General features: G+C 36.0%; 1 protein-coding gene across 5 annotated transcripts in view; it reads right to left on the reverse strand.

Annotated features, from left to right (window-relative positions):
* The window catches only part of TOX (thymocyte selection associated high mobility group box), a 218,119-nt gene that overhangs the window by 186,150 nt on the left and 10,275 nt on the right, over positions 1-21,694 (reverse strand). Inside the window, exon 2 of one of the 5 annotated variants that reach the window (XM_085573842.1) lies at positions 15,028-15,094. The exons of the other annotated variants lie outside the window; for them this stretch is intronic. The gene's annotated coding sequence lies outside the window, so the exon portion shown is untranslated. The remainder of the gene's footprint in view (positions 1-15,027; positions 15,095-21,694) is intronic. 5 annotated transcript variants of the gene reach the window in all.

Genomic DNA, 21,694 nt, shown 5'->3' on the forward strand with positions numbered 1-21,694 from the left:
TAGGAGTTTTCATTCCTTTGGACCTTACTTTTTAGAATGCCATGTTTAATTTATTCACTGCTAAACTAAAACATGCCTGAAAATTCAAATGTTCAGACAGAGGAATGTTTTAATTAGCCAATACATCCATCTGATGTTTGTCTGATGTGTTTTGGATATTAAAATGTACAGTATAAACTACAAAGAAAATCAAATTACACAAATTCACATAGAGAAGGAAATATGATTACATAAGGTCTCTTAATGCCTGAATGAGCATACTTCAGATTCTCTGTACAGCAAGTTGTCATCCATTTCTATCCAGAGAAATAATGCACTCAATCACTTAATTTATTTATTTGAATTATCGCTATATTAAAGTAAATAATGCAATATCCAATGTTTATTTAATATAGCAACCAGAAATAATTTTTAAAATGTGGTTTTCCCTAACAGATATGCACTTAGCAAACTAAAATTACTGTGTATTAAAGAAAAAAAATAAGTGGCTCATATACTGTATGTGAAAAAAAAAAAAAAAAGCACAGGGGAAAATCATTAAGGCATATAAAACCATTTCCTTTCGTTTTTAAGTGTTTTCTTTAATGAATTTTTTTTTTCTGAACATTGGCCTGTATTTGGTATCAGATCCTGACTGATTCACTCCAGCAGTATTTTGTTTTCAGCTCTGGCAGTCTGCAATTCAGTCCCTCGCAAGATGGAGGCTCTCCTGTTTACCCAGTTCAGAAGTCTGCATTTTACAGCCAATTACTCAGATGTAACATGGGCTCAAGTGTGCTTTTTTACAGAAAGCATAATAAAATATAAATGGCCTTATGCCCTAAGAATGGATAGTCTCAACTGCTCTTGGGTGATCAGAGACTGAGAGTCATGGAGCACTCCCTGTTCCATGGCAATGTGCTGGCAGAAGGCCACAGCAGTGACTCCAGAGCCCCCTGGATGTCAAGTGTCCCAGGCATATTGCAAGAGGAAGATCTGGAGTCACTGATCTTGCCTTGGACCATCTAAGGCCTCTACACCATAACACCTCTACACTATAACATAAATGATATCAGGACAGACACCAGCTGACAAGAGCTATGACATACCATATTCCTTTTTTTCAAGTCAGAAAAAGTGCTGCAAATATTTTATGGCATTTTTAGGACATTTATTTTTTCATTTTCTATCAAGGAATGAGTGAAGAAAATCATTAATTTGCAGACAGCAACTGATGTGGTTCTCTTACATATTGCATTTTGAGCCTAGACATCATGCTGGCAGTACAACTGCAATATGAAAGGAATGAGAGGGAAGTAATAATGGAAAAATAGTTTTTATCAACATTCTGACATTTTATTATGTCCCCCATTTCTGTTAATTGTACCAAGGAAGCAGACACAAAATTACATGCACTATGGATGTGTGACCCTGTCAACTCAACTACCTCTCTACGGCAGCAATAAATACCTAACTATGGACATAAGTATGAAATTTATGGTTCAAGAGAAGTAATGATGAATGAGCACATCATGGAGAACAAACAGTGCAGAAGAAACTCCCAGATCTGATCAGTTTAATCTGGGGTACAACTGCAAATAGCAGAAGGACAATTTTTGCTGGGTACAACAAAATTCAAAGGAAAGTGTGCAGGCCCTCAAACGTGGCCCGACTTCAAGACAGAAAGACAGATGAGTGTCACCAACTCTGAGCTCATAGAATGAACCCCTAGGGAAATCTACAGAAAAGAGGGGAGTGGATTTTCCATCAGGTCCCTAAAGTATGAACCAGGTCTTTGCACCATCTTTAGATGTGCTCTCTCTTCTTTAGCATGTGGAGGCACAAAACAGCTTGTAGTGATTTACCACTGGTTCTCCAGCTTATATGATTGGAATGACCCCTCTCCCAAAGTCCAGGCCAACTAAAAACACAAAAATGGAAGGACTCAGTGTAAGTTTTTACCCTCAAACACTGGTGGCCAGTAAAAGGCATCTAGATGTGTATTTCAGTCAAGTTGCAACATTCTTATGAAAATAACAGCCATGTCAAAATGTACAGGAAAAAATAATGAAATAGCATCTACAAAATTAATTTAAATTTATTCTGTAGTGCAAAACAAGGATAAAATTATTCCTAAGCACCTGCAAACTGGAATAAACTTGGAAAATCACTTCTGCACCAAAAAGCTTGTGGGATTTTTTGAAAAAGGATGGAATCTCTCTCTTCAAGCCTCTATTTCTTATTTCATTTCCTTAGTCACTTCTAGCCACAACAGGACAATGTGAAACTAAAACAGTATCTTATATTGCTGAAATAAAAGAGTAATTTTAAACACAGGTTATTTCAGAATAAAAGGCATAATCAAGAACTGGATTTGTCTACTTGGTGCTGAAAGAATAAAAGTTAAAAAACATAGAGTTTATCTTCAATGTGATGCTTTCTCCTACACTATTCAAAGTGACTACATCTACAATATAGAGCTCATACTTAATCCATGAGGCTATGCAGCATAATCTATCCAATACCTTGGGCTATCAACTCTGTCCAGCTGGTCATTAATCCCCAGGAAATAATCTGCACCTCAATTGTTACTGCTTAATTAAATGTAGCGATCCATCTGACATACAGAATAAGGATAGAAAGAAACCCTAATAGAAGGTGACTCCTCCAGAATTGGAACTCACTACCTTTCCCTTCTAGAAATAATGTAACACAATTTTTGGTTACAGTTTATATGAGTTTCTGTATATTAAATTACTTTGGAGATGCTTCCTATTGAATGCAGTGTAAATATATGTCAGTACACAAATTTAACCAAGAAAACATAAAAAAGGTCAGGTATCTCTTCCCTTCTCTTCTGTATCTATTCTGATCTTTTAAGTTCCTGAAAACAAGATCTGCTTACTCATTTGGATTTGCCCTATGCATACTAAGCCCATTCTTGGCAAAACCCTGTGATGATAGGCTTTTAGAACTACCAGCAAAGTTAGTACAGCATGGCAAGGCAACTTAGAGCAGGATTTCACCTAACAGTGAAATAAAACAATGCCTTTTTACTTCAGAAAAAATATGAGAACATGTATACACTTCATGGAGATGAAGAATTACTTGACCTCTGTACTGCCTTTTTAATATAAAGAAGATAACATCTTTACATTCGATCTTTCTCCAAAATTAAAAGAAATTATGATTCATGTGCTTCCAGATTTATCAGAACTATGTAAATGACAAAGCTTAGTATATCAAAGCTGATTCTGTAATGACTGTAGATCTTCTGCTAACTTTGCTTGTATCATCACCATAACTCTCAACTCAGTATTTCATTATTCATTCAGCTTAGGAAATAATCTTTGATTGTCAAGCAGCAGCAGAGAAAAGCAAACATTTTGAATTGTAAGACATGACTGAGATAAATGAAAATAAGTGCACTCAAGCACACACTGAATACAAGCTAAAATGGATAAAGGAGACAGGGATCCATTCCTGCCCTGAAGATAGAGCTGATAAAGCACCAAGTTGAGAACTGAATGCAGAAGGCCCTTCTTGAGCCATGAGTCAGATAGAAACAGAGAGAAGCAAAGCCAATTTGATACTCAAACCTGATGGGGGCCCTGTTAGGGTATGAAAAGAAAAATCCATCTGCCAGCCCACACACTCACCAGCCTTGTTTTTAGTAAGAATATTCACAAGGAGAAGGTCTGCAGCAGTGTCAGGGCCAGGTTTTAGGATGTGTTCAACTATCTACCCTGGTGAATTCAAGATCTACAACTATTGTCATCTGTATTATAGGCAAGATCTACTCTTACTGCTTCCTTACAAACCAGAGTACAATTCAATCATTGAAGTGCATGTCTCGATTCTCGCTCTTCTTCAACTTCTAGAACTACTCACAGTTCTTTCAAATGCATGAAGAAATATTTTATGATTGTTCAAAATTCTTTTAGAGAATTCTTACATAACAGACCTACTTTTTTTTTATGCAGCTCCTTTCTAGTATTTATTCTGAATGTTTTCAATTATAATGTTGTTTACACTGTCATTAATAAAAGATGAAGCACTATAATTATTTCATTTTCTTATGTTATTCTGCATTAAATAGTCACTAGAAAATTCATAACTCATTCATTTTAGGCATTACTATAGTCTGAAAAATACTCAGAGTGAAGTACTTGTATTAATGAGAACTGATTAATAGAATTCACCTCAACCAACAGTCTCACATTGGAAAGCGCCATTAAGATGGAAGTTAATTTCCTAGAGAAAATGGAAAAGTAGTCTGAAGAAGATCTCAGACTCCTGTTTTCTCAAAGATTGAGAAGCTATAGTTTAGATTCTTGGCCTCCTGGCTGCCAGGGCACTGCTGACTCTCATTCAACTTGCTATTGACCAGGACCCTCAGGTCCAATCCCCCAGTGCTACTTTCCAGCCTCTCATTCCCTGTCTGTCCATACATCAAGAGTTGTCCCATTTCCAGTGCAGTCTCTGACACTTGCCCTTATTAAATTTCATACAGCTGGTAATTTTCCAGCCCTCTAATTTGTCAAGGTCTCTCTGTAGGGTTTCCCAAGATTTGAGGGAGTCAACAGCTCCTTCCAGTTTTGTATCATCTGCAAACTTGCATAGTATCCCTTCCAGCCCCAAATACAAGTTTAAGAAGAGGGCCAAACATGTCTTGGGGTGCTCACTGCCCACTGGTTGAGGGAGGTGATTGTCCTGCTTTACTCTGCACTAGTGAGACTTCCCCTCGAGTCCTGTGTGCAGTTTTCAGCACTACAATACAAGAAGAATGTAAAGCTATTAGAAAACATCCAAAGGAGGGATTTGAAGATAGTGAAGGGCACAGACAGGAAGCCAAATCAAAAGTGGCTGAGATCCATTGGCTTGTTCAGCCTGGAGAAGAAGACACTGAGGGGAGAACTCACTGCAGTTTACAACTTCCTCCTAAGAGGAATAGAAGGGGCAGGCACTGACCTCATGTCTCTGGTGACCTTTGACAGGAACTGAGTGAATGGCATGAAGCTGTGCCAGGGAGATCTAGATTCAGCATTTGTTAGAGATTTTTCATCTAGAAAGCCCCCCAGGGAAGTGGTCACAGAACCATGCTGACAGAGCTCGGGAAGTGTTTGGACAATGCTCTCATGCACATGGTATGATTCTTGGAGTAGTCCCATGAAGGGCCAGGAGTTGGACATCCATCATCCCTATAGGTCTCTTCAAATTTTCACACATTGAGTAACATCTTACCTTTAGGAAAATTGGGTCCTAAGGATTTTTTTTCTCTTTCATGGGTCCAAAACTCTATATCTGCATATTAAAACAATAGCAGACCTGATGTAACTTAATATTACTACTTACTATAACAAAACTCTGTGATACTAGTGATACTCAGTGACTAGTTGAAGGCTGTATTTAAAGTGGGTAATGGATAAATCCCTTAAAGGGTGAGACACAATAGTCCAATCTTCTACAAGTTAGACATCCCAGTTTCAGCTGTCTTTTATGCTACATTAAGTTAATCTGTGAATAATTAAAGTAGAACATAATTTTTCAGGTGATAAATAAATTACACCATGCTTTCATATCCTCAAATTTTCTATACAGACATAATTTGCTACCAAATGAACTTTTGGACTTATTGCCCATTTCCTCAATGCATTTTTAAACTGTGTGCCAACCTGCAGGCTAAGTTCAGTCATCAACTCAAGCTCCTAATATTTAAATGGTCACTTTGGAGATGCAACCTCTATTCCTTGACTTCCAAGTATTCTTGAAGACACAAGAATGACAAAAGACAGGTGGCATGAAACATAGGCCAATGGGCATGTAATGAGGTCTACATACTGTCAGCTCATGAGTCTCCCCACCAGTCTGGAGGATGTCATGTTTGTTTTTCACATAGCAAAATAGGAGAGAAACTATCTTTTTTTTTTTAGCAATCAAAAAAAATTTGCAAATTGTGCTACAAAACAGGTGCACAACCCAAAACAATACTTCCTTATATTTTCAAAATGAATAGGTCAAGCTGAGATCAGTTTATGATCACGATTTAATGCTTGACCAGTTTAACAGAAATAAATAAATAAATAATATGTTGTTACCATACTTGTTTGCAAACCCAAAGCAATAGCAGCTTTTGCTGAGGCGAAATAAATCTCTGTTACTGAAGTACTGTAAAGCACAACATATCAAAGAGTCAATCAATCCACCTCTCACAGCAGCCTGTAGCAATATTTCAGCTGATTTCAGTAGAGCTGTGTCAGTCTCTAAGAAACCTTTGCGCATGCTCTCTGCTAACCCTCTTCTCCACCCAAACGAAAAACACTGAACTCTGCTCGTCTTCTGGTTCAACATCATGTCTTTCCCCTCCCTTCGTCTGCTGTAATAAATATTCCCACTCTATCCCTGTTACTGACAATAATGTAGGTGAACTCTGCACCACATACATCTGTCATTATTAATGACCACAGTGGAGAGAAACGATAGCTCACTCTTAGGAACTAAAAGGGCAAAATGCTTCAGAATTTTCCATTCACATTTTCTTTTCTAAGCATACTTGCTTGGTGACTTTCCAAAGTCATGAGCATGACTCAAACAAGAAAAATATGTCAGGGTTTAACCTTTGCACAGAAAATTGTTTGTTTAAACAGAGGGCACTTGTTACTTGGAAAGACTAATTTGCTTACAATAATGCTATACACAGTATTTTACAGAATACACTAATACAAGATGACTTAGTCCACATGGTAAATAATTTTGTTCCTAGCAGCATTACATTTCTTTCAAACAGAAGGCCTTAACTGGGATTGTTTTCTTTGCCATTCATTTCTCTACCAACATTGCTAATCTAGAAAATACAAGACAGCATCTGAAATAATTGTGAAAAGCACTGCCAAAATGGCTGTGACCATAGATTGGTACTGCACCCTGAACTCTTTTAGAAAGGCTGCCCTGATAATAGCACTTTACTAGGACTGAATGTAAAGGCTAGTTCTTTACAGGCAGCTGATGAAATCTTGAATATTTTTTTTCCCTTGAGACAACAAACAAAATTTGAGAAGTGACAGCAGTTTAAACTGCATTGCTGCATAAGCCTTCGTCCCTAACATAATGATCTACTCAGCACACCAGGTGCTTTCCATGTAGAGAAGATACTGCATAAAGGTGCTGCATGGGAGGGACAAAACATTTGTCTCTAGTAAATTTAGTGTTTGGAAGCACTACATCTCACACAGTGCAGGGGCTGTTTTATAACACAAACTACCAACATTACGAGGTTTTTTGCTCAACGCATACAGGCCCAGAACCTCCTCTCTCCTCTAACATTTACACTGTAAATAGTTGCAGATATTTTCCTATCAGATATTCTAACCTCAAGTGAGACTTTGTAATAACCATTTGTTAGTTATGCTAGGTGTGCCTGAATGGACAAACATGCTTAAGAGAAAATGTAGTGTTTGTAATGGCAAACATACACCAAAAAGCCTGTGTAAATGCTAGTCATTATGAGGTGACAAAAATGTTACCTTCTGCTTTTCTAGGTCTATATTACTTCATGAACACATTATTTTTTTCTTTTTTGCAATGGGTTAAAACTTTTATTTACATTCCATGTAAGCTATATGCTATACATATCTGTCACTCATCTTTAGCATTTATGTTGATGAAACCTGTCATGAAGGTTATTGTGACTTGCTAGAAATGGGCCTTTTCAGAACATAAATTTTAAGGCTTAAGCAGACACGTGTTAAAACCACTAATATGTTCTGCTAAGTCTCTCTTGTCTTCACTCAGCCTCCTTACAAGGTTTTAAGCAGTTTTATTGACATTTGAAATTCTGAAAATGTCAGCTCTTGGCAAGTGTCACAGTCTAAGAGTGTTATTAGTAGTTCTCTTAGGAAGTGTAAAAGAGTATTTTATAAGAACAATTTTGTCTTTCAACAAACCTTTTGGAAATGATGTGATAACCACAAATTCTGCACAGGAAAGAAAATAAAATGTAGATTACTCAAATGATATTTAAGAAACAATTTTTTAGCAAAGTTATATCATTTGGTGACTCAATAGTCTGCTTTCAAGTAGTAGGGGGAGTAACACTCTGAGAAGGAAACTGTTCTCACAATACTCTGCCTCCTTTCTCCCACCATCTTCCTCTGCTAGCTAAGTATTTGAGCGTTCTGACCCCAGACCTTCTCTAATAACAGTCCCTGCAGTCATTTTATGCTCATTTGCAACCAAAGAGTCTCCTGAGTGTTTTAGTCCTGTAATCCATCTCTAAGGACTCTGATCCTTCTAGTATGAATGAGCACAGAAATGCCTCGGACTGCACCTTCTCTCTTCACTTTTGCACACCATCACTGCTTCTGGAAGCCAAGTTGTGGTGGGAATCAATGTACACCAAGGGTGACTGTTTTTTGGTTTTTTTTTACCATATGAGCAATGTATTAAAGTCATCCCAGGCAGAGGGGGAAGAGATTTGCATCACACATCTCAGGGAGTTGAGCTGCATGCGTGGGTCCCCAGGCAGGGAAATACACAGGCACATTGCAGTTCTAGCGCTCCATCTTTGAAGAAGCAAAGACTCTCTAGGGTCAGGGGAAGCCCAGTGACTCTTGCTGGTCACCCCATCTTACTTCAAGTTATCTAAAGCTCAAATGTCTCGACATATCATGGCACTGTGGGGAAGACGTGAGAGGAGAAGCATCTCCCTTACTTTGTATAGAAGTACACTTGAATTCCAATGCATTCATTCAAAGTCTGAAAAAGTCTTGCCTAATTTTCAAACCACAAAAAATGCAAGGATCTATCAGTAAGTATCATAGGAACATAAAAATCATTAATTCCACAAAATTGTTCCTAAAGATTAGTGTGAATCACTTTATCCTTAAAACTGAGAAAACATTGTGGTTTTAAATACTCAGTATTATAATCCAAGCAAATTGGCCCAGGTCAAATGAGCAAATCTAAAAAATGAGATCACTAAATTTTCTCAGCTTGATAGCTTAGTAATAAATAATGTGCTTCTATTCAATCTGTACATTAAGTCTTTTATGTGGCCTTAAGGCACAGTCTTATGGCCATGGCCATTACAGGGTAGCCATAGTAACTGACACATTTATTTCTTGGATTAGTGCGCCATTGAAAATATTAATATAGTGCAGTAAATGGGGATTTCATCTAATCTACTGATGCTAGGCTGAAGTTACTAAAAGGTTGTATGCTCTTCCAGTGGAAGAAGGATTATATTTGTGGACTACAGCTGATGTTTTGGTTACAAACACCATTTAAACAACCTATCACATTTCACATACTCCACTGATCCAAAAAAGGTTATATCAAACATGAAGGCATATCCACCACAAAGGTACTAGTTTCATATCATAAACCTTTTTCTAAAGCAAAAGTGTCAAAAGTGGAAGTCATAGAGGAAGAGAAAACATAGATGGTCTGCATAGTGTGTAAACAGGGCAAGTGCAGCAAATATACAGGGCTGTACTTCATGCACATGCCCTTAGCAGCAAAGCCTACACCCGCAATACTATCAACATTTTAATAGGGTTCTATTATTACTTTCACATTAAAAAAATGTAGGGAAAATATTTTTTAAAATCTTAAGTCTTGGTTTTCTTAATTTGTAGGTCCCTATCAGATCTCCATAAATATTAGGGTTCCCATTTCATTTCCTTGTAATATTTCATAGTACTCAAATTCTGACTACCCTTTACTCTGCAGTATACTACATAAATTCAGAAGATATATTCTGACAGATGAAGCATTGTTGAAAAGCTAAGTACAGCACTTTGTCCTTGAAATGTTAACATGTAATGCCATAAAGTATTCAAATAATAATTTACTCAATCTTTCAGGGTAATTAATTAAAATGGTTTAGGTGTTAGAGAAAATCACCTTGAGCTTATAAAATTGGAATGCCTCCTCTTTTCCTCTCTGCATGCAAGCTGTTCCAATGGACTTACCACATGCTTTCCCAGTTATGGTTTTTGATTTCAGCAGATAATAAATAGCCAGGATCTAATTTTGCCATGTCAAAACCGATTATGTTTCACAAGAAAAGGTGGAGTGCTCACCTACCAGATGAAGGTGAAACATAAAACCACTTTTATTTATGTGAAGTGTCCAAATTAAACTCAACCTGGCACTAGGTACTGAGAGTATGTAGACTTTAACTGTCATATGAATTTATGTATCCCTGGAAAATGTCAAATATAAACATAAATTTAATCAAGGAATGGAAACCTTTGTTATCAAAGAAATAAACACAGTTTTTGACAACTAATGTAAATTATCTTAATCCATTTTTCACTTATTTTTCAGAAGGTCAAAGAAAATAAGAAGAAACACTGAACAGAGACATGGCTGATGAAAATATTTCAGGCAAGTCTCAGTCAAATTATTAAAGCTGATGTTCCAAAAGGAATTTGTGCTCTTTAGCAACAGCATTGAATTCACATGTGAGAGCTCCTTTTCCCATTCATTACAATGGGATAAAACAGAAGGCTTACAACAACAGATAAACAAGCACTCTGTATTATTCTGTAGTTTTCCTCAGTTGAGTAGTCTTTGGACAGCATTTTAATGGCTGAAAAAAACCCTGCACATGATGAATAAGGATGCCATTCTCAATTAACATGGACAAAGGATCATAGCCATATTTGGCAAATGAGGTAGCTGTGGTGTAAGAAAAGCAGGAGTATTCACAGACACTGCCACATACATCACTGTCCGCAAATCAAAACAAGTTAATGACATTTTTGTACATCTGCCCAACTACATGACTACACATTAGTCTGGCAAGTACTTATTAGAGCCAAATTAAATAGCACAATGATTATAGTTCATATTTACTAAATATAGTGTTATTAATTTATACAACACTAAATATGGATCCTACCAGCATATAAATAAATTATTAATACCGAACTAAAACGGCCAAAGTTACAAAATATATTATCTTCATTAAATATGTCTCAGTGCTACAAATGCCACTATACACAGAACTTCCAGTAAAATATATACCATGGAAGAACTGTTATCCATTCTCCACAACAAATGCACTGACAACACACTCAATCCCAACAGCTCCCCTCTCAGTCAGCCTCCACATCGTGCATTGGTACAAATAAAATCACCAACACAGAAATTCCAGCACCTATGGAACAGATTGTGAATCCATTGGTGAACAGTGGGGCAAAAGCCCCACAGTTCAATCCATATCCAGCAAAGAACAGGATGCTACAACCAGGAACCTCAGCCAAGGAAAACCAGTAGCACACACCAAAAATCTCAGGTGTTCAACATTAAAAAAATCTTTGTTACACATATGTGCCTTCAATATGGAATCCTTGTACCAGTGGTTATGCACAAGCTTAGCATACCATGCAGAAACTTGACCTCTTTTTAATAAGATCTTACATTAATTTTAGATGCTTGGCAGTCACAAACTGAGGCACAAACTGGCAAGAAAGATGAACAAAGAAGAGGATACTTTGAGGAAAAATATATTACCTATCTCTACTGCTAAACCATCCATGCCAGTTATATGGAGGATTCCTATCCCAAAGCTTTGCCTGTATTTAAGCTATAGAAAACAGACCTTTGGCACAATCACATCTAAGTCTCTAATTTAAATATTAACACCAAGGCAGTTTTTTGAAGATGTTCTGAAGATTGAGAAAACTGATATCTCATTTCTTCAACCCAGAATTCTTACTTATCCATTGTTAACAACATGGATCCTGAACAATATCACTGCTAAACTTGCATATTTCTTTCTATCATATCATTAGTTATTTGCCCAAATTTGTGCAAATAGAATTTGGCCACATTTTATTTCTGTTCTATAAAAGATTTGGCTTTTATCTGATTTTTTTTCTTTTAAAGATCTCACTTTTCACTTTTATGGGATCACTTTTCTAACAATTGAGCTTATCAGCCACATCTACACTGCTAGTAATTCAAAACCTTGGCATATTTATTGATTCCAAAAACCTATTACATGATATCACTTACATCCCTGTATTAGATTAGATTGAATTATTGGGGGAACTAACAAAAGATTACTCAGAACTCAGCAGAGAGCATATACAGATGTCATCTTACTTGACATCTAAACTATTTGCTCTTGCACCTTTATTTTTAAGTCTTGCACACACAGAACAAGTTTTCACAAAACAGTATCTGAGGCAGCTTTACATCAATTTTTTATTCTACCATTAAAAACCCCAACTATAAGAGATAGGTTGTAGGTATAAAACATTTATCCTCTTCTTTCAGAGAACATTGATGTACAATTATAGAAAGTTGTATTGATGAGTAAGATGTATTATGACTGAACATTATCCAAGCTCAATTTAAACCTGAGCTATACACTACCTCTGAATATAGTATGTATAAGATATTTATATCTGAGTATAAATTATGCACTTATTTGGACAAAAAAATGCCAATAAGTTTAAAACATGAATATGTTAATTATATTTAAATTCATCCATTATAGAAAATATTTTGACAAGTATTCTAAGAATAGTGTTTTTAAAACAGTTCAATGCATTAAATATATGCAAATTTTGACAGTCAAAAATGCATACTGCATATCTTAGATACTATCATTCTTCACAATCATTGCAGCCTTTAGCTAGATACCGATTTTTCATGACAGACAGAAACATTTCCTTCTGTGTATCTCATATTCTCAGATATCTACTTCAAAATGATTGCTGAAACACTTTCAAAGCCAGACTTAGAACTAGTGTAAACTAGAATGGTTACTATACACTCCAGTTAGCCAAGCCTGCCAATGCTGAACCATATTCAATCTCACTTTTTAAGTGAGACATTGATTGTCACTGAAATCACATCCACTGGTGAATTTTTTGAAGTTTCATTCTTTAATTATTTGCATTAATAGTGCCTTTATAGGTTATTTTCAAAATATACCTAAGGAACATATATACATGGGATTTGCACACACAAACATATTAGCACCCACCCATATGAATTTGAAGCACATCCTCCATTTTTAAAAATCCCCATGTAACTTTAGGGTGCAGATTCAGAACTGGCTAAAATCCATATAAAATTGTAAATAAATGTGAACTCGGCTCCCTCTTTGCTTGGTACTTTTCTTGCAGACACATGACAAACCAGAGCATATCACCAGTTACAACAAGAACTTAGTATGAAATATTAGAAAGCTGTAATGTCCATTTGTTTTCAAAGCAGAGTATCATTACAGAAAGGCATCCTGTGTGGGCATGGAAGTATCTGCATGGAATGCTACTCTACAACAGGCAGGGTAGCATAAATTCACATTACCCAGCACTCAACCACACCCACAGTCTGTTGTAGATCACAGCAACAAATCTGTAACATAGAATAAGGTCAAGAAAGAGATCAAAGGAGCAGTGAGCAAATTCCCAGTCTCAGGAAAATACAGTGATTCTTTAATTGCATGTATCTACTTTTGCAAGGATTTTGAATTTTGAAATGGATGTAAAGGAAACATTACAAGGAAATTTTTACAAGTAGTAACAGTTGGTCTTCGATATGTCTTAGGCAGGCAGCAGCCTGAATCACACTGTGAGAGCATCAGCTTCGTGTGTGTCACATGCTTCCGAACAATCCGGTGAGAACATGTGGATAGAAAGATGTGTAACTATTTTACAACAAAAACAAGATTTCTGACATGAGTTTTCCACAGCTGAAGTTAAGTGCAAGTTCCCTTAAAACTACCAACACTCTTTATCCTACTTAACAGGAAAAGGACCTAGAGGAAATCCTATAGAGACCATTGCAGAGATGCAGCAGATTTGTGGGTGTGTGCATTTGTTTCTTACCCGAGATGCACAGCTGGTGTGGGCTTCTGTCTTACTCATGAAATTCCCTTTGAATTGACCCACTATACAGGGAAAATAAAAATAACTAATTATTTTTTGAGGAAAGAGTAATTCAAATGAACTTCATTCACAGTTTTGCAACTGCAGGAGGGCCAGGTAAAATGCGATGTAAGTGTGATAGTTAATACTGGATTAACATACTTATAGGAAAAACAACACTCAATAGAAAATGAATTTAATGTTCACAGTAAGATTTCTTTAGGGTCAATAAGTATAAAATGCAATAATCTTGAAAATTAACCCCAGGTGTATCATTTTGCTAATAGAAGAAATGTGCAGGATAGATAAACCACTAAATTTTATGTCATGTTTTATTCAGGGAAAAAGGGTTCCTAAGACAGACCTATATAGCCCACCAGAGGCCAAATCACAGTCCTTGAAGAACACAAAACTCCTCTGGACATTAGTGGCATTTTTCCTAGGATTATATTTGTAAAAGCTGCAAGGCCAAGCCAGTCACTGAAATAGTCTGGTACCACAAGGCTCTAAAAGCCAAAACAGAGATAATGGCAGAAGAGCTGTTATTTCTGTACCATAAAAAGAAATTTTCCAGAGATGTTATTACATTTAAATGTATTCTGATATTGCATTCTCCTTTTCCATCTCAGCAGAGTGTTCTATTTGAACAAGATGGACATAACATAGAGCACAGTATTTTCTATTAAATATAGTTATAAGGGAAGAATAACAACCTTGGAATGACTCACTTGCAGGACCAATTCATAGGTTATACTGAGTATGAAAGGCAATTTCAGAGTAGTGGTGGAAGAAAAGGAGTTTTATAACAGAGGTGATGCAAACTAATTTGGAGACTCAGATACATGGAGAACTAATTTGGAGACTTGGATACAGAGAAGTACACAATGTACTATAAACACTTCAAGGGAGGAAAGAATAGGTACTTTTCAAATACGGTGGTATCTTCAAAAATAAAGTCCAATTCTGTTTACTAACAAAATCATTAAAAAGGATGAAACTTATTAAAAATTCAACACTAAAATACAGCAGCTTTGTACTTGTACTGCACTGAGTCTAAACACAAGATACTCAAAATGGGAAACTGTATTAAGGCAGGACTGGTGACAGATGCTGGCAGTCCTATACAAGTGGTGCACACAGGATGTAATGAGATACTCACGAGTGTATTTCAGCCCATATAATAAAGCACCAAGAGGGTAAAGTTTTTCACATGGTGGCATTACTTCCTAGGATAATGGGAAAAAAATGGTAAGAAAATACAAGATTTGTTTAATTCCTTCACAAACATCTTGTCACAGTTCTGTATCGTAGACGAAATAAATCTTTGTCAGGACAAATATAATGAAGTTTACCTTGTAAAATCTAATGCAACAGACTTAGCACTACTTCTGTGTAAAAACAGTATCTTCTACAAAGGAACTGTACCATAAAAATTAATGCTTATTAAAAGTTAATATAAAGTCTAAAACCACAAAGCAAGGAAATTCTTTAAGTTAAAAGTTAAAATGAAACTTCATCCTTAGCCCACCCAAAAGTGTTTAGATATATCAGGTCTTGCCAAAAAGTAATAATCCTATATACAAATTATTTTGCCATCACTAGAAATTTCAAACTAAATATGGAATTCCAACTCTAATTTTTACGTTTCTCTTCCTTACTTTTATGGGTATAAGCAAGTCTTTTCAAGCCCCTCAGCACTTGTGTGGTTAACAATTTTAGGCTAATTCCTTTTAACTATTTCTGTGTAGTGGAATTTTTTTGCCAGTTTCTCATCTAAACAGTCAACTCCAAGAAGAAGTAAAACTAAAACCCAAATAGTATCATTATCTCTATGGAGCTCTGTGGAGTGGCCCGAAAGGAAAAAGAATTCACATATCTGAGTGGTCTACTCCTTGTACTTCAAACTCATCAGAATTTTTTTTATTTTTAAGGGCCAGAGGCATAAGTTATTGAACCACAAGATAAGGACTGAAATAAGATCTGCTGTGGAGGAAGAACAAGGTTCTCATCCAAGTTACAAGATAACAAATTGTGATGTGGAGGAGAGTGATTTTTTTTCAGAAATGAAGGAGGAAGGGGTGTGGGGACTGGGACAGGAGATGACATAGCATCTCACAGTGTTTCTCTACTTCTACTCCACAATTTAATTTCTGCTGAAGAATCTCTACATCCATTTTTGGAGACTGCTCTTTCTGCTTTTTCTCTCACCATTATATATTTTTGGTTATGCTACATTTCCCCATTTCTCTTATGAGATCTCATCTATACAATGGTCAAAAAAAAAGGATTTCCTGATATTTTGGATTTCATCTTCTTAAAAGAAAATTCCGGGTAAGAAATGGTAAATCAGTCTCTGTTGCAGGACGTCAGGACTTTCTACAGAATATGAGTGAGGAAAGTAGCCAATGAATGCTGCAATGGAATAGCTAACATGACTAACATGGACTAAGACAAAAAGCATTTCACAAAGAAACCCCTACAGCATGGGGAGTTTATCCCATGAGCCAGCAAACATTGCCTAGAGTCATGCAAGTTCACAGAAAAAGCAATATCTGCATCACAAAGACTTCTGCAAACCCACATTCACATGACTTTCAACATCATACAGCACTACTTCAGTTGATCTGTCCTGATCCTAATAGCTCTGCTGTCATTTAAATCTGAATTTGGCTGTTTTCCTTAAAGCAGACATGTTATCACACTAGGTATGTGAACCTGAGATTTTTTATTCACCCCAGAGAACTCAGAGTGAAAATTAGTCTGTCTGGGGCACACTCCACACACCCCTTCTCCACTGTCAGTACAGGTACTTCAGGACCCTCTGGTGATGTGTCTACTCATCTAAGACTCACCTAGTCAGCTTTGCCCTGGAGATAGTTTAGGTGTCCATACTGGTGGAAACAGTATCCAACTTTAGCCAAGACCAGTCAGAAAATCTTTCTACAGAATATCTCCATATCTTCTTCTGTTCTAGTATAAATTCCTAAATCTCTGAGTGACAGATATAAATTCCTAAATCTCTGAATGACAGATAGGCTATAGATGCAATTTGCTTGTCTTTTCAAAGTTCAGCCTCTCTGTAGAGTGAATACTTGAAACATAAGGGGAGAAAGGAGGGTCCTGGCAGAACAGAAACTGGTGTTCAGTGATGGCAAAATACAAACACATTCTTGAACCAGCATGAAGGACCACAGACCCAGCTCTTTTGCTTACATGAGTTCCTTAAACACTCAGTGCTCCCCTTCCCTGCTCTTCTCTCCCACACATGACTGATCACTCACTACCACTGTGTGTGAAAACTCATATTTCTTCAAAGCATTTCTTCCTTACCCAGGCTAGTAGAACCTGAAGATTATGACACTCTCCAATTCAGAATATTCTCTGATTCTGTGATTTTTTTTTAATTACTAAGCTTTGTACAAGTCCATTAAAAGCTCAGTAGTTATAATAAGGAAAGATTCTGATGAGTGGAAAATGGTACAAAATTAACTTCCAGGACTGGTACATCAGTGTGCCCCATTGCTCCAGAATACCACTTAACACCACTAAAAAAGAGCTTCCAGCATTGCTAAAATCCCAGGCAACCATGTAGGAAGCAGCAGGTTAAGGGCTCCATTGTAATAAACTTGTTCCTAGAAAGTCTGTAGTCCTCTGCTCCAACCAAAACCTTCTAAATTCTTCCTAAATTCAGAACTATCTTACTCTGCAGTCAATATTAACATTTAAATTTTGAATTTCTGAAAAGAGTTAATAAAACTACAGCCAAGTTTGAGAATTCTACTTTATTATTTTCACTGTAGTGTTCTGTTTGAGAAAGTCCTCTGTCTGAGAAAGCATTCTTAAAAGGGCAATAGATTCTGCTGAGTAACATGTTTTTCCTTTTCAAACATATTTTTTCTCTGAGCTTTTATCATTATATATATGGACTTGTCTCTATCTCCACAGAAGAATGTTATAGGACAAGCCCTAAGGATTTTTAAGCTAAATCCCTGTTTTTACTAGAACTGAAATAATTTATACAAATTTAGAAAACTTAGGAGAAGCATTTATGTAACAGATACCTCTCTAATTATTTCTATAAGCACAGTAACTATATATATGATAATAAATACATTCACAATAGGCTTTCTCTTACTTTACTTACAATTGTAAGTTTAATTATAGTACATGTGACTGCAATTTTGGTCACAATATCTGTATTTAGAGTTGGAGAATTTTTAGCCTTAAGGAAACTCAACCAGCTCCATTATCTGCAGGACATCTTTTGAATTCAGGAGAATAAATTATATGGAGATAGAGAAGTGCCTTTTGTTCAGAGATGAAGTTTAGAAAATACTAAGGCCTTAACTTATGCTCGAGTTCCTCAGCCTGAAATGGGGGCATCATGACAAAATAATAAAACAGGTATTCTCATGTTCAATCCAAAACCTGTAGAATATAATGCATGAGTCATGACAGCCTGCACCAAAGCATCAGAAGGAAAGGATTGGTAAGTGAGAACCCAAGATCTTCCTAGCCACACCAAGACTTGGCTCTTACTTGACTCACCATGACAAAATTCTCCCTGCTACTAAAAAGGAGTTAACTCCACAGCAGAAAAATCTGTGCGGCAATGCTGATAAACTCAGACTCTCCTAAGAGACAATAGCAATGAATGACATGGATATGATCAAATGAATCAGCAAAACACACACAAAAAAATATTTTTGAAACAATATTTTTTAGGTTAAAAATGTAAAGAATGCAAATTTGAGCCTGCCTGAAAGTGTTGCTCTGGTGCAATTTGCAACTGCATTAATGATAAGGTTGCAATGGCATGATCATTCATTCCACATCCTCTGTTTCACTCCAATTCCTGCTGATAATAACATACTAAAGAGCAAAATTAAGATATACTTAAATCTGCCATTCCCAGCATTAAAGTACTGACTTTGTAACCTAACCAAGTCCTGAAAAATGTAGTCTTCATGACATCAATATTGCAATTTTTCAACTTTGTTTCAAGAGCTACTATGGTGATTTACAAAAATGGCTCTGGTATTTAAATGTTGTAAAATCTAAGTAGATTCTTTCCTCAACATTGATAAAAAAATTTAAAATTCTTCATTTCATACATGTTTAAAATTTAAAACTCTGGAATTTTCCCTTCAGTCTGGTGGACCTGGTGCTGTATTTTTTACTTACAAATCTTGACAACCCATAGATTCTAGTAGATCCAACCATACATCAATGTCATATATTGAAGTGATCTGCTTCATTAAATTAAATCTCACTGGTTTTCTTCTTAAGGTATTCACTTATTTTAAGCACTCTTGAGGGTTTACTGATGTTTAGGATAGGTTGGGTGAGATACACTTTAGTCCAACACAGGAGCAAACAGGATCCATAAAGGTGCCAGCATGTTGTCAGACCATTTGATGTGCCTTCAACAAGTGGTGAGTATACTTTCCTCCTACACTTTTTACACAAATATAACCTGAAAGCCAGAGTTGGCCTTACACAAAGGGTGAAAGAGCAAAATTTGCTTTTCATTCAAAACAAACCAGGAGAAAAGAGGAAAGAAACTTTGTTACTAAGTAACAATTCCTTCCCAGGGGTCCTCACAGAAAAATGCAACTGTCATCCTCCTTTAGATTTTGATGTCCCTGTACTGGAACAAAACAACTCAGCTAAAAGTTCCTCACAACTTTCTCATAGCTATGCTTTCAGTTGCTGATGCTTTATGAGCTTTCAAAAGAATACAAACAATGCTGTGGTTTTTGATGCAAAATGAAACTTGAAATCTAATTTATTGACATATAATAATTATTCTTAATAACGAATATTTGGCTTTCATATTTTTATGTTCTTGGTTATGGAAAATAATGGGGTCTGTTTAGCAGAGTTATTTTGTAGTTATGTATAATTTACTGCTCTTAAGGAAAAAAATATTAAAGTTGCATTACAGTTGATATCAGAACTTGATTTTAGTATCAGACTTATAACTGAGGTCCTTATTGAGATAACTCTTGCCCTAAATTAGCAGTGCTGCCCCAAAAAGTATGCATCAAATACAGTATGGAAAATAAATCCCATTAGCTCTCAATATACAGGAAAACTTCCATCATTTCCCCTTGTCTCTATAAGGAGACAAGACTTGATAGCAGCCTACCTCAGTAAATTTTTCCATTCATTTTACTTTTTTTTTTTTAACTGATTTTGTTCAAAGTAGTCTTGGAGAAAAAAAAAAAAAAAAGAAAAGAGAAAAAGATAAACATATTTCTAGCAGTCCTTGGTCAGTTTAGACTTGATATGAATTTCCATCAAAACACCTCTTAATTGTATTAAAAATTTGTCTTCCAAAATTCACAGCAACATTTTGCTTTACAGTGCCTTCTTCACTTGCATGCCCTTTTTCTCCCTCATTGGAAAATATATCAATTGCTTATTAAAAAAATAAGTGTTTTGGCATGGCTGACCTGTAGAGATACAGAGCTAAGCAGAGTCAGTGAATCCACTCACTCTGATATGCACACATGATATGCAATTAAAATCTCCATTCACATTCCTACAGGGTTGTCAATCAAGAGAAAAGCCTTTTTGACAACATCCAGTGAAGCGTACCAACTAACTGCTGAACAGGAACTTAAACAGTAACAGCTTTTGTTATTAGCAAGAACGGATTTTACCAAGATTGGGCTCGGTTTCTAAAGAAATAATTATGTTAAAATTTTTGGGGCTTTTCATTAAAAATTAAAATGTGTCACAAAGCTATTGTGTGTGAAGCTATCATATTATGTAATACACGAGGGTTATCAGATATATGTGAAAAAAAAACCCTCTCTAACCTTTCTTGGATGTAGGAAACAATTTATCCTTTCATATTTAGTACAATGAACAATGATTACAAGCTGTTTTCTAGTGAGAAGAGAACACTATTCTAATTGCATGTTGCCTATTTGGTAGGCTTCGAATATCTTTTATAACATGACATTATAAGCTGTCCGGACACAAAACTAACACTGAAAAAGGTCTGCTACTGCCAAAAATGATACTGTGAACAATTTATTACTGATACACTGCAAAATAATTATAGGTATTTGCAACTTTGTGAAAATATCCTACCTTGCAATTTACAGAGGAAAACAGAGGAAAAGTCTTTGATAAACATTGAAGATGCTAACATTTACTTTCTAATACCCAGTCATGTAATGCACAACTCGTAAGAGCATTAGGGTACTTTCTAATCCAATCCATAAAGGTAAAACCAGTAAAAACACATAGATTGCCAATAATCTGATGTTTGTGTTTTGAGCACTAACCTTGTATTACAGTTTTCAAACAACCTAATATTATTAAATATTGAAATATTTGCCCTCTTGCTTATCACACTCCATAACTGAAGAGAGAGCAGATGCATCCTGACTATTAACAGTCATGACAAATTGCCTTACTAATGAATGTTACACACTGAAAGTGCCATAACTGATTAAACTACAATTTCCCACTACCAGATAGAGAGAGACTTGGGAACTCCAGCAGTGGACAACTCTGATGTTCTGCCAGTAGGCCTTCAGGGCACAGTGTGGTATTTAGAAAAACACACTGTAAATTCCATATGAATATATTCTAAAAGACTATGTGTATACAACAGGTTTTAAAGAACATTAGATGAAACAGCTTAGGTTTGTAGCCGATGAGCCATGCAAAATGGATGTGTTTTAACAATTTTAGAATCATTACAAAGCTACATTAGAGAATTTTTCTGTTGGGTTCCTCTGCCCTTCTCCCCACCTTCCCAAACATTGCTTGTGCTTTGCTTTCACATAAAATCTTTCTTTTGTCAG

This window comes from Lonchura striata, chromosome 2 (assembly GCF_050655825.1).
Source record: "Lonchura striata isolate lonStrDom1 chromosome 2, ASM5065582v1, whole genome shotgun sequence".
Classification (NCBI taxonomy): Eukaryota; Metazoa; Chordata; class Aves; order Passeriformes; family Estrildidae; genus Lonchura; species Lonchura striata.